We start from the raw sequence: 12,965 nt of genomic DNA, 5'->3' as shown, positions 1-12,965 counted from the left end.
AGGAAGCTTGACTGCAGGAATCCCAACAGTGGGGTAGGACCTCTTTCCACTCCCTTTCACTGTCCTATCTCCAGACAGAGAGGTGCCAGATGGCATTTGCCGGTTTCTTATGTGTCTTTAGGAAATGGTGTCAGGGATGCCTTGTTTGAGGCTCCCCTTTGGCCCCCTGTTCTTATAGTTTTTGAACCTCTTGACCCGCAAGCCTCTCTCTTTTTTCCTTGATCATCATATGCAGTCATTTTCTTAGTTTCCCCACATCTAGCCCTCTGATGCCCGTCCCAGGTAGGAAAGTCAGTCAGGACAGTGGTCTAGGAAAGGATAAACTGAGAGTGAGCATTTAATCCCAGGGTTTTCAGTGACTGCCTTTTTAGGCATAGGTTTTAGTACTCAGTTTGATTTTTTTATTTGACTGGAGGTAGCTAATCAAAGTTCTGTCTTTTAACACCACAGTCATCATAATTTTCGTGCAAAGTGATAATACAACACACATACCTGAAGAAAGTGCATACGCCATGTCTGGAACACTGAAATGAATTACCTCAGATGTAGAAGCAGAAGGCAATCACTCAAAACAAGGTATGATTTAGGATCAAGATATGGGAAATGCGCTATTAGATAATCTTCCCCCACCATTCCAGGTTTATAAAATAAGTATTGGCGTCTGCACACAAAGGTGGTTGGTGCTTTAGGAATGCCAAAGAGGATGTAGCTATTCGACAGAACTACAACCAATTCTACACTTGTTTTTGCCTACAGGTTATGAGAAAGTGTTGAGAGCTGTTCTCAGCTTTGAGTGGGTCACCCTGTTTTGGTAGCTTGAATCCAGAATATACATACATACCTAAGTAGTTTATTTCCTACGGGAAATGAATGTGTTCAAGTAGCTGAAAAGAGGTTGTTCAAGAAAATTGGTGCTCTGGCAGACCGCGATTCTCTTACTTTGTGGTGTACCCAGCCTGGCTGGTGAACCTTTGGCCTTGGGAGAAAAAACAGCTGTATCTGTTGCTGTTCTTGGTGTTTTCTCACGGGGAAATCTGCATGATTGAATTATATTTAGTACAGAAGAGAGCTAAATGGCTTGTCTTCAGAATTGTTTTATATCACTTACTGTTTTGCCTCTGTACAAGTTGGGTGTGTTATGCTCTAGGCAGCACCCAGCTTGAGCTGAGTCCTCTCAGAAAAGCGTCTTGCACTTTGAACAAGGAGTATGTAGCAGCTGGAGCTTTGCCCCAGTACAGAAAGTGTGTGTTACATTTATACTGTAAAATATACCAGAACTTAATTTCAGGGTTGTTTTCTTCGTGACTAAAGCCAGAGGAAAAGCTGAAATTTGCCTTTTGTCTACAGCTGTTTTGTAGAGTTTCAATTAATCTTCAAAGCCTAGTAATTGGTCTAGTTTCAATACGAAGTCTTGAAATGGAACTTTAAAGGATCATTCCTGTTTGGAGATAAAGCCAGTCATAACTCTTTCTGCTACAAGTTGAAGATTCAAGTTTTGGTTTGTTTTTTGTTTTTGTTCTGAACACAAATGAACTCTTCTAATATCAGGAAAGATTAAGGAAAAGGCGCTCTTGATGTATGAAGCCCTGTCCATTCTGTGTTTTCTCATCATGTTTCTTAGTAGTTCTTGTTTTCTTGTGGACCATGAGAAACATGAACCACAGGTAAAATATTTTTTTTTATCAAAGTTTTTGGTACACCAACAAACTTCTCGGAACTAGGCAAGGCAGTCTTTTTGTTGCTCTTTCGTCTTTCCATGATATGTCTTTTTGGTTTTTGTTCTTACTGTGGTTGAACAGTTGGATTGTAATCTGTAAAGAAAAATATGTAGTAGGAACTTTAGACAGTGACATGAAAAATCATTTAATTTGCTAATAATTTATTTAAATTGCTGTAAAGAACCTTGCCTATGGAGTAGAAGTCACTGCATCACCTGCTGACTTTTATTGTATATATCTCAAGGTGAAGGTGCTAGATTTCAGGTCTGCTCTGAGACCTGCCCTAAGGAATATGCAGGGGAAATCTGAACTTCACACGAGTTTGTGTTAGGTAACATTTCAGAGGAGAAACATCTCATATTTCCACGAGGCACTGGCACCAGTGAGAGCTCTTCTTAAGAGAGACAAAGCTCCCAGGCTTCTTGAAGGCTAGCAATGATATCTTTTTTTTATTAAGAAGCACATAAATAAATTTTTAAAAAACCTTGAAAGCCTTGATCTTGCATAGGTGCTTTACTCTTAGGCCCTGAATCTTTTACAGTAGTTCATGTTTAAAACTCATAAAAGAAGATACAGCTGACTAGCATAATACTGAAGATCTTTAGAGCCTGGGGGCCCGGTAGCGTGATGTTTCAGAGGATGCACTTTCCAAAGATTTGAACTTTGCTTGCAAGGCACCTCTCGCTGCTGGAGAGCAGGGTGAAGGTTCACCTTCACCAGGGGTGAAGCCTGGAAGTGCCATAACTTACATGGGAGACATCTTTGTTAACTACAGCACAGATTTTTAGTGTTTCAGCAGATTGTGATCAGCACCTTGTATTGCATTTGGAAGAGAAGAGGAAGCTGGTCTAAAGTATACATTGTTGTTTGACTGAGCTCATGGTTTCAGTAGCTGCGCAAACCTCAATTTTCCTTTACTCAACCTGTTTTGATTTGACTGTATGATATTACATGTAACCTGATGTTTTTGTCTTGCCCCACTCCCCTGGGACTGAGATAAGGTTTGCTGCTGGTAACGTCTGGTGTGTTAATTGTCATGTTCTGCCTCGACTTGACTACTTTTTAAAATGGCACTGCATAATTGACTTTTCAGGAATAGTTGCTCTTTTAAAGGGTTCAGTTTGCTCTATCAGCAAGCATCATTGCTGCTTTATGCTATTTTTTCAGAATTTCTAATCTGAGTGATTTACGGCACTTGAACTTCCGAAACTATTCTGTAATTTACTCTACGTGGATCTTAATCTTTGTCCAGGATACACTGACTACCCATAAAAATTGTTTGGAAAAGGAGTTTCCCCTTTTAACTCAATAGCAAAAAATGATGTAAAAAAGTTAATGTAACTGTCTGCTCTGCTCCCATGGGTGGCTGAGATGGGCTGCAGTCACACATGCCATCTTATTGTTCTCCTCCTAAAAAATGTTACCAAAGAAAATGGGTTTTAGATGATTGTTTACATGACAGTTGTGCCTGCAGAAGAGATATTTAAAGGGGGGACTCTGGTCTCGATCTGGACCATGACTAAACTTTGTCTGGATGCCAAACCAAGATCCCAGAAATCTGCTGTCTCCTGAGGCTGTGCATGAGACCACTTGCCTCTCCACCCGGGGTGTCTCGGGGGGTAGATGGAGTGTGCCACTCCCAGCCGCGGGCATGGCACATGGCTTTCATTTCTTCACTCTTGAGGGTTAATATTTCCAAGTCTTCCCCACTCCCTTCGTCATGAAGAATGTAGGGTTTTTGTCTTCACAAAACCAAGGGCAGCGGGTTTGGCAAAATCATGCCAGGAGCTGGGCATTTAGGCAAAACTGCAGAGAGTGTCGTTCCTCTGGAGAAAGAGCTGTCGGTGCTGGGTCAGTAGTGAAGGTGAGGGTGGGATGTGGACACCACAGGTGGGATGTGGACACCACGGCTGGGATGTGGTCACCACAGCCTGGAGACCAGGCCGCTAGCTCCTGCTTCAGGCTGCAGCCTCCCTGCTTAGATGGCCTGTTCAATTCGCACCTTCTTGACATGCAGATCTCCGTTTATTTGTGGTAGTGAGCAGGATTTTTGTTCTTTAAAGGACGCTTTGGTAGCTCTCACGCATTCGTAATTCTTGGCTCACTCACCCAGGCTTAAGTGTGCCTTTTCACGGCCTGTCTCGCAGGTCTCAGACCGTCTCCTGACATGCTGTTGTTGAGTCGTCTCTGAACCCCCCGCGGGGTCTCATGTATGTTTTGTTTTATGTTTTGGCCTAATCTGGTGCACTTACCCGAATGCCATACGTCTTACACTTCCAGAGACTGATCCTGTCGTAATTTGAGGGCAGTAAGCTCCCTTTCCCCTTTAAGATGGTTGAATTTACTCCCTGCCCTTATAATCACTGTGTATGGTCTCTCCAAAGACTTCCTCCTCGAGCATCAAAAAACTACCGTAAAAGCATTTTGCTTACATTTTCAGTAGATGGCTTCTTCAAACCACTCCCAGATGTGCCACCCATCCAAATAATATCGGGCTGGCTAGTGTTAGAGCTTCTTGAGAAACATGAAAGAATCCCCATATTATTGAGTTATGAATAAAACTCCTCCCATGAAAAATTCCTTCCCTGCCTTCTTAGGGTTAACGGTTGCATTTAAGTTGTGGAGCACAAGAAAGCTTGTTTTGGTATTTAAAACAAAAAAGAAGACGGGAAGAAAAATTGCTGTGTGTGTTGGTGCCCCCTTGGTTTCAGTTTGGTGCTGTGTCGGTGCAGGACACAGCCCCGCAGAGCGTTAACTGGGCAGGAGGTTGTTTTCTTCAATCTTTTACATTTGCTGCCTTTTCACTCTCACTGTATATTCTCTTTTTAATCGATTTTAAAGATCATTCTGAGCAGCATGCCAGGGAGTTGAAACAACTCCCCTGGCCTATTCCACCAGTCAATCCCGTGTATTGCTAACCTGTATTTGCTGTCAAACTTGTAGCTCTCATTTTCTGTATGCTACCGATGTCTGACTGGGGCATGCATCTGAACCTTGCTGTTTCTGCTCGTTTCTGTCGTCACGTCAAGTGCTGTGCAGCTCCTTTTCACTTCTAACCTTACTGAATCAGCATGGAGAGCTGTCTTCTGTGTCTATGTGGATGTGTGTATATATATATCTACAAGTATATATCCAGTATATATACTGTAAGTTGTGGGGTGGTTACTGTTGGCCGCAGCGTGTAAAAATCCTGCTTTTTTCCTGAACTGGTGTGCTGATAATGCCCAGGCCTCCTAAAATTGCCCATTTTTCTTTGAGGCTTATCAGCACTCCCATTTCAGGTAGGTGCTCCGATTGAGCCCGAATGCATGTTGTTCGGCTGCTGTTAGCCTTGTCACAATGTTCCTGTCTTGCAATAATTTTCCCTTTACACCAAACTGTTAATTTTGTCTGTGTGCTTGTTTGTTTTTTTGTGCTGCAATCCACTGAATGGCGCCTGAACCAGGAAAGCAGAATGATTTGGGAATTTTATTCCCAGTTCTAGTGCTGATTTAAAGCGTGGCCTTGGGCAAGTGACTGCTGGTCTGCTTTCCCTTACGTTCACTGGAGGCAATGATATTCATTTATGCATCTCCTGGAGCTGCTCAGCTGTGGTATGAATGCACAGGGTGGATGGACCCACAGGACCTGCGGTAACTAGCTGCAGTGGGTATCGTGGAGTACTTCTTAATCACTTTCTGTATATTTTTATTGTCCCCCTCCCAGGCTAGATGGATTTGAAATTTATAGTTCTGAGAAACTGGATTCCTTTGTTCATACTGTATGGTTCCCCCCCGCCCCCCGCCTTTTTTTTTGGCTTTTTTTTTTTTTCCAGTATGGGGGTATCTAATTTAATAAAGGATTCAATCAGCTGGAATGTGCACATTGGAAAGTGACAGACAGCAGAGGTTTCCAGGGGAGGCCAGGTGCATTAGCCGGCTTTAGGAGAGAGAAAGAATGAGACAAATATAAAATAAAAGATGTCTAATGCAGTTAACATACAAATACCATACACAGAATGAATAGTCTGCTCTCTTTCTTCATCATGCTAGAATGTGATGGTATTTCAGACCTCATTACTTCTTTGCTTCGACTGAGGTTTGATGCTTTATGACAGGTGACAGTTTTGATGGCATCTGCTTTTCTCAGATTAAAAAAAAATATGTATCTCCACCTGCCTCTCCTTTCATTTGGGGCCTGCAAAGGGTTAAGGAGTGCTGAATGCAGACATATATGGTGCTGTATTGATATTATGTACTTTGTAATAGAAAACAGAACTATCCAGGTCAAATATCAATAACATTCTATAAGCCTTTCTAGGAAAATATAATTAAAACCATTCAAAGCTGTTTCCCATAACAGAATTTACTGTGTCTTATTGACTTCAGTCCCACATCTACAATGTGATATTATTATTGACTTTTAGAGCTCTGCCTATTTTAAAAATAAAGAAAACACAAAATCAGGTGGTGGTATTCGTTTTATTAGAAATCTTGCCCTCCTTTTCTCCCTGAAGCAGGGATCATATTGAATTGTTTGAACAACAAAATGGTGGGGTAGTCCTTCAGCTGGTTTAAATTGTCATAGTCCCACTGAAAGCAGCTAAACCAGTGGACCATCAACTGAGAACCTGTCCCACGTTCTGCATTTAAGCAACTTATTCCTTTGCACCCAAGGCTACCAGTTACAGCACTACCTCTGGTTTTATTATCAAGCTATATTGACTTGTTTTCATGTCGAATATCGTGAGTAGGATTTAGAGTAGGAAGTTCACTAAATTGTTTAAATATTTCAGACAGAATGAGTTTGCTTTTCTAATTCTGTCCCTCCCTCTCCTCAAAGCAAATATTTTGTCATATCCTCCGCATTTAAATCAGGAGTATGTTCCTCCAAGCATATAATTTTCATGATAAATATATTTTGTATATTTGGTAAGTTCTTAAAACCTATTTGCTAGCACAGCTTCTTAAAAAAAAGTGTATCCTAGTCTGAAAAATTGAATGTTTATATAAAATAACTGATACCATACCATATTCATTAATTATATTTATTCTGAAGACTTGTATCAAATATTAAGTATGACTGTATTTTTCACACAAATCTGCTAGTGGAATAATTTTTAGTTATAAATATTAATTATATGGAACTGTTTCTGCAAATATTACAAGAGCCTAAGAAAAATCTTTTCTGAGAATAGTTTTGTTATTGTTGTTGGCTGTGGGTTGCTTAGCACTTCATGGTTATCACACAGTATGTGATCAATATTTAAGATTTTTGAAGAAGTCAGATGTATACGGATGTCTAGATGTGTATACACACCCACCCACATACATATATATGAGGAAGAAATGGGTGTAGAACCTTACAAGGAGTATAAATATTTTATTTCCATAAAATTCAATGTGCTCGTGTAACATTGTTCTGATTTTCCTGAAATCCGAAGTTTCCCGGAAGTTGGTAGGGATTGCGTTGTGGAAGACAGGGAAGAATTCGTACTGTTTCCTTTCTACTTCAATTGCACTATACTGGGTATGTGGGTCAAATAGAGTACCTAGATTTAACATTAACTTCCTTTAAAAACATTCAGACATGGATATTTATTGGTTGTGACAGCCTAGAATATTTTTAGTCCGCTAATGTTTTACGTGCTTTTTTTTATGTAGTTGGGGCATAATTGTTAAAATAAGGAGCACCCCTCATGTCCCAAGGCAGACAGTGGCAGCACTCAGAAAAATCTGATGGTCAGTGGTAAATGTACTCCGAAGGAGATGAGGTAAAAGAAAATCATTCTGAAAGTATTGAGAGCTGAATAGGAATATTGTGTATGGAACAACAAAAATTAAAATAATTTTTTCCTTCAGCAAGTACCTTTTTACCTTATTATAATTTAACAGCTACATGTGAAGTTGGTAGACAGAAAGGCTTCTGTATGAACCGTAATTATATTCCTTATGCTGTCAAAATTGCTCTAATTCTGTGGCTGAGTTTTAAAAATTACATCCCAAAGATGATATGAGCTACTGTCCTTGTTGCTATTTGATCTGAATACTCAACTAGGAATTCATTTGGGTGAATAGTATCTTACTTTATTTTTCAAGTCATTTTAAGTCACCTGCAAATGGTAGGCAGGTCTGAGCCATAATTTTTGTATTTAACTTTTTGAAAAAAATCTCAATATTTCAGTTTGAAATGCAGAATATTTTACACTCTATGTATTTGTTTAATATTGTAATAACTGTATGTTTTGATGTCTATATTTTGTGCTCATGGTATTAGAAACTACATTAGTATGTAAAAGGAAACAAGAATAAATAATTTAAAAATCTGTAGGGCTCTCGTGTAATTTTCATTAGTTAGTTCATGTCATTTGTATTTTCTTCACGTCTAGTTTAAAAATGGCTCTACAGTCTGGTTTTGGATTGATATATGTCTTCTCTAAATATAAAGGTGGTGGTAGTAAAATATTTGCCGAGAAGAATGTATAGGGGATTTTGATGGACTGTCCTGTTGTTCTCTTACCTTTAAACAAAACTGCTTACAAACACTCAAAAATAAGCACACAGGCTGGGCAGTGGCTATAGATTTTCACTCACACAATTCCCTCTTTTTCAAATCTGAGAGTGTTGTGCCGTGCCATTTCAAGAAGAAATATTGATTACAAGCATTATAGTATCATTAAATGTTCTTCATTAAAACTTCACTGTTTTAGCATACAGGTGGCAGTAGGAAGATTAAACCAAGCAGATGAATATTACTCAAAGACGACAGGAAAAACAATCTGATCCTGACCTGCATCGCTTGTTTTCACTGCAACTTCCCCCCGACCCCCCATTTTTCACATAGTCCGTGAATACTTGGAAAAAAACACTGTTAAATCAAATTTTTACATGCATCTATAAATTTGGCAGCGTCAACTACTTGCCTGGGCCTGCCACTTTTACATTTTTAACTCTGTTCTTACTTGCTATGAGAAGCATCACTGCAGAATGCAGAGAAATTGTAATTGCAGTAACATATGCAGTAGCATATTTTTTCCAGCTGCAAATTAATTATTCCCTTTCTCTTTAGGATTATTGTGGAACGCTATGATTTTATGATTATTATCAGGCCTCTTGAGGTAGTTAGAATATTGTGTAATACTTTTATGAGTTCAGAGACCGGACTTTACTGTACAAGAGTGGTTAACGCATATGGATACACCCCCAAAGTTTCCAGTAACAATTACATTCCAAGAAAGGTGCTAAATATATTGCTACCAAGAATCTTCTGGTTTTTTCCTCCCTCAATCTTTGATGTCATTTGGGAGTGCCAAGAATTTTCACTTCACCTACTTAAAACATTTAAACATGAATATAAAAATTTGCTTTAGATTTTTATCCTACCCAGGAAGCTTGATCCTGTGGCTATCACCTGGCAAAAATTCCCACTGTATTAAATGCGAGTCTTCTCTGTGTCAGGACTGCAGGAGTAGGGCTGGAGTTACAGTCAGCCCTTCGTGGTGAAATTATTTTGAGCCCACGCAAGGCTGCTGGTGTTGTTATTCTAGCTGAAAACTTCATACAAAGGCACAAGCCCTTGAAAATAAAGTTTGCAAGATTACTTGTTTACATTTTGTAATTCAGAGATGTAAACTGGTTGGTAGTGTTGTGGTCAGTACTTGTTTTAATTTAGAGATGTGTTAACCTTTTAAGTTTTTTTTGGGGGGGAAACAAGTTCTTAATAAAAATTTTTTATATGCCCAAAGCAAAAGCTGTAAATGGATTTGAAATTATGACATACTTCTTTAGGTCAGCATTATACTACCACACAGTTTCTACCCACGATTACTTTGCAAAGTGAGAGCAGATGATAATTGGGGTAGTTTGCAGGCAATAACAACCTGCATTTTCTCACAGGAGCCTTAGTAACAGTGTGACATAACGAAGGTAAAAGCAAATTGAATTAGAAAAACAGCAAACATTGTGTTTTATAACCCAAAATAAAATTCTTCAGCAGCAACTAGTCCTGTAATGTAATCCAATCTGTTTTAATACTGAGATTTTTCCAAGAAAGCAGGAAACAGTAAAGGGTAAGGCTTTCAAACCTCTGCTGTTTCGTTTACAGATCCCTTGTGTTAATTTAATGCTTCTAGGGAACTGGGGCTCTTTCTTTTTTCTCAGAATCCCTTCTCTAGGAAATACTGAGTGGTGTGGCGCTGAGAAGCAGTCATGGTTTACAACAGATAAGCCAAAGGACCTGGCTTCAAATTCCACACTTCTCTGAGAAAACAAAACACGCCAATGCATGCTTCTCTCTTAAAGCGGATGATTTCTTGCTAACAGGCTACAGAAAATTTACCTTAGAAGGAGCTTAGCAGGCAACCTTCAGGGCCTTGACTCTCCTCCCCTTCTCCTGTCCCTCCAGTGCATGCACCAGCATCTAGCAGTTCTGTGCAGTCCGTTTTTTTAAGCATAAAAGATAAATATTTACAGCTATTACTTTTGGAGCATTACCCTGAAAGTTTTACTGGCACAAAATTCACGCTCCTGCCGGTGTGGCCTTGCCAGCTGCAACCCCGGCAAATGCAACGCCTGCCCCTTCCCAAACCCTGCCCATGCGTTTTCACCATGCTTGAAACACCCCCTCCCTCCCCAAAAACCAGAGACACCCACCTGCACAAATGGATTTTGCGGCTAAAACCGATTTTGTCCGGAAAAAAATAGAACGAGTTGCTTGCAAAAACCCAGCCTGGCTGATGTCAGCTGTGTGCTTGTTAGCAGCCCTGCTGCTGCAGCTTTAGGAGATGCCTGGGCAATGCACGTTTTGGCTTCTCGCTGTTTCTTTTCCTCATTTTGCTGGTTCAAAAAAGGGGTTCACAGTGTGATTTCTGGAATTACAACAGCCCTGGCTTCTGGGGTTTTGTTGGCAGCGAGGGTTTGGGGCGTAAGTTGCGGGGTTTAGGCAGAGGGGGCTGTGGGCTGCCCCACGGGGGGATGTCAGTGAGCTGCCCGCTGCCCGTCCCTGAGCAGCCCCGGCCGCCTGGCCCGCACGTGCTGGGGGAAGAGCAGCCGCCGCAAGTGAGCGGGAGGAGACATCTGGAAGGTGACCATCACTGGGGGACACGGCTGGGGACCCCCTCCCGGTCCTCGGAGGGGCAGGGGAGAACAAGATGCGTGGAGGAGAAGGAATAAGGGAGGCACAGCAGGAGGGAACAGCTGCCTGACCCCAGCTGCCTGTGCTGCCTGTCCTCCCGCAGAGCGAGCGTGGCACGTGGGGAAAACAAGGGAAATTGGGGCTAGGAAGGGGGAGAAGTTCACGTCTCTTCCCCCCCCCCCCCCCCAACATCTGAATCATTAGAATTCTGAATAATTAAAACTTTGTGTTAATTGACAGTAAAGTGAATTAAATAAAATTCCCGGAGTTGAGACTGTTTTGCCTGCAAGAGGAAGGGAAAAGCAAAAATTAACAGCATGCTTTGTAACCAGCAGGCTCTTCTGTCTTTGGCTGTAGTTTGCCTGGCATGGGAGGAGATTTTCAGGAACTTTGTTCTTGTTGTGGTACAGAACTTCCTGATAGACTGATACTTTTCTTCTGGTCATTGATTTTTTCATTACTATGTAAAGGCAGGGAGAATATCAAAGGCTGACCTGTATCCTCTCCCAGTCCCTGGGTAGGCCAAAAGGATCTCAGATTCATGCGGTGGGAGCAGAGATTTGGCAAAAGAGCATTGCCGTATATCATATGTTCTTGGTCCCAGCCCCACCCCTGGTGCCATATAGCTTAGGAAAGAAAATTTAGCAAACAGTTGTAGGTGTGCCATTGAGAATCCTGCTGCCAAGCCAGGGCAGGTGCAGCTCCCCTAGTCATGCTCGTGGTTTAGGCTTACGGCTGTGAAATTGGTAGTTCATGGGATCAACACCAGAGTGGGATGTTGTGGCACTCTAGAGATTTCCCAAGATCAGGGAAATATCTTGGGAATTTTCTTCAGGGACAGCTGTTACTCTCATATAAACAGAGGGAGACAAATCTCATGCTGCGGTAGAGAAAGCACCGCCACGACTTTCTTCCTAAACCTTCTTTCCTGGGGGGAAGGGAGAGGGAGAGCTCTGCACCCATTTCATCACCAGGTTCAGTTTATGCTTGCAATGTACATTAGATGAACCAATATTGAGGAGTGCTGGGAGAGAAAAAAGACCAAGGAAGTTCTGATTTTAGAAGGTATTAACATACTGAATACTGTGTTGCTCAGATTTGTAGCAATTTTAGAGCTTCTCATTTCATTTTCCTATTGCAAAGGTACTTGAATCCTGCAAAAAATGCTTGATAATGTCAAAATGTTGCCCCTACCAATTATGGAAACAAACTTTGAAAAACAAATTGGCTACTCTGTCAAAAATTTGCAAAATGAACTTCCTCTCCCATCCCTGCCATTTCCAGATTTTTCTTTTGTTTTGTCATCCTGGTGCGTAAGCCGCTCAGGGTTGGCAGTGTTGTACAAAGTATGACCGGTTTCTTCTAATCCATGTGTTAACTCTTTGAAACAGCATATTGTGTGTGTATTTTTTGCGTGAACAGACTTTGAGAAAACACGAACGTAAACATAGTCTAAGGATGGCCATATGAAGCCAGACCAAGGTCCATCTGTCTCAGCAACCTGTTTCCGATTAAGATCAGTAGCCCAGTGGCCGAGGGAAAGCTTCAAGAACAGGACCTGCCCACAGCAGTAGGTACCTGCATGCTCTTCCTGCGGGCTGAGGCTTGGAGGCTTCATGAGCTGCAATTTGTATCTCGGTGTTGTATAGCCCTTCATGGATTTTTCTCCCCCTTCATTTGAGAATGTGCTTGTTGAAATGTGGAGATTGTGATGGATTTAACTTTTGACCTACTTTCCCATTTGATTGCATTTTATGCACTTCTGTTCCCCAAACATGGTTGGCTTGAAGGAGAGAGAGCAGTATACTCTCACTAAGGATGTAGCCTGTGATGACCATGTAATGAAAACATTTACCTTCAAGCACAAAGGCAAGTTCCAGTTCTACGAAGAAATGCATGCAGGAAGACCCTTTCTCTTTGGCCTTCCTCTCCTCTTCATTCACCAGGGCTCTTCCTAGGCTCAGGAGACCAAAGTGAGCCTTTTTTGCTTTTAGGGTTGGCTTTGTAAAGTCAGGTGGTGAGACTGTTTTAGTCTGACAAATGCTTCTGATAAAGAATAATGGCGCTGGACTGCCTGAGGGTGTCAGTTTGGTGTTATTTACATAAAGCCTCTGTCGTGGTTTAACCTGGCAGACA

This window comes from Fulmarus glacialis, unplaced genomic scaffold (assembly GCF_000690835.1).
Source record: "Fulmarus glacialis isolate BGI_N327 unplaced genomic scaffold, ASM69083v1 scaffold38006, whole genome shotgun sequence".
NCBI lineage: Eukaryota > Metazoa > Chordata > Aves > Procellariiformes > Procellariidae > Fulmarus > Fulmarus glacialis.
Note: the sequence above shows the minus strand (reverse complement) of the source record.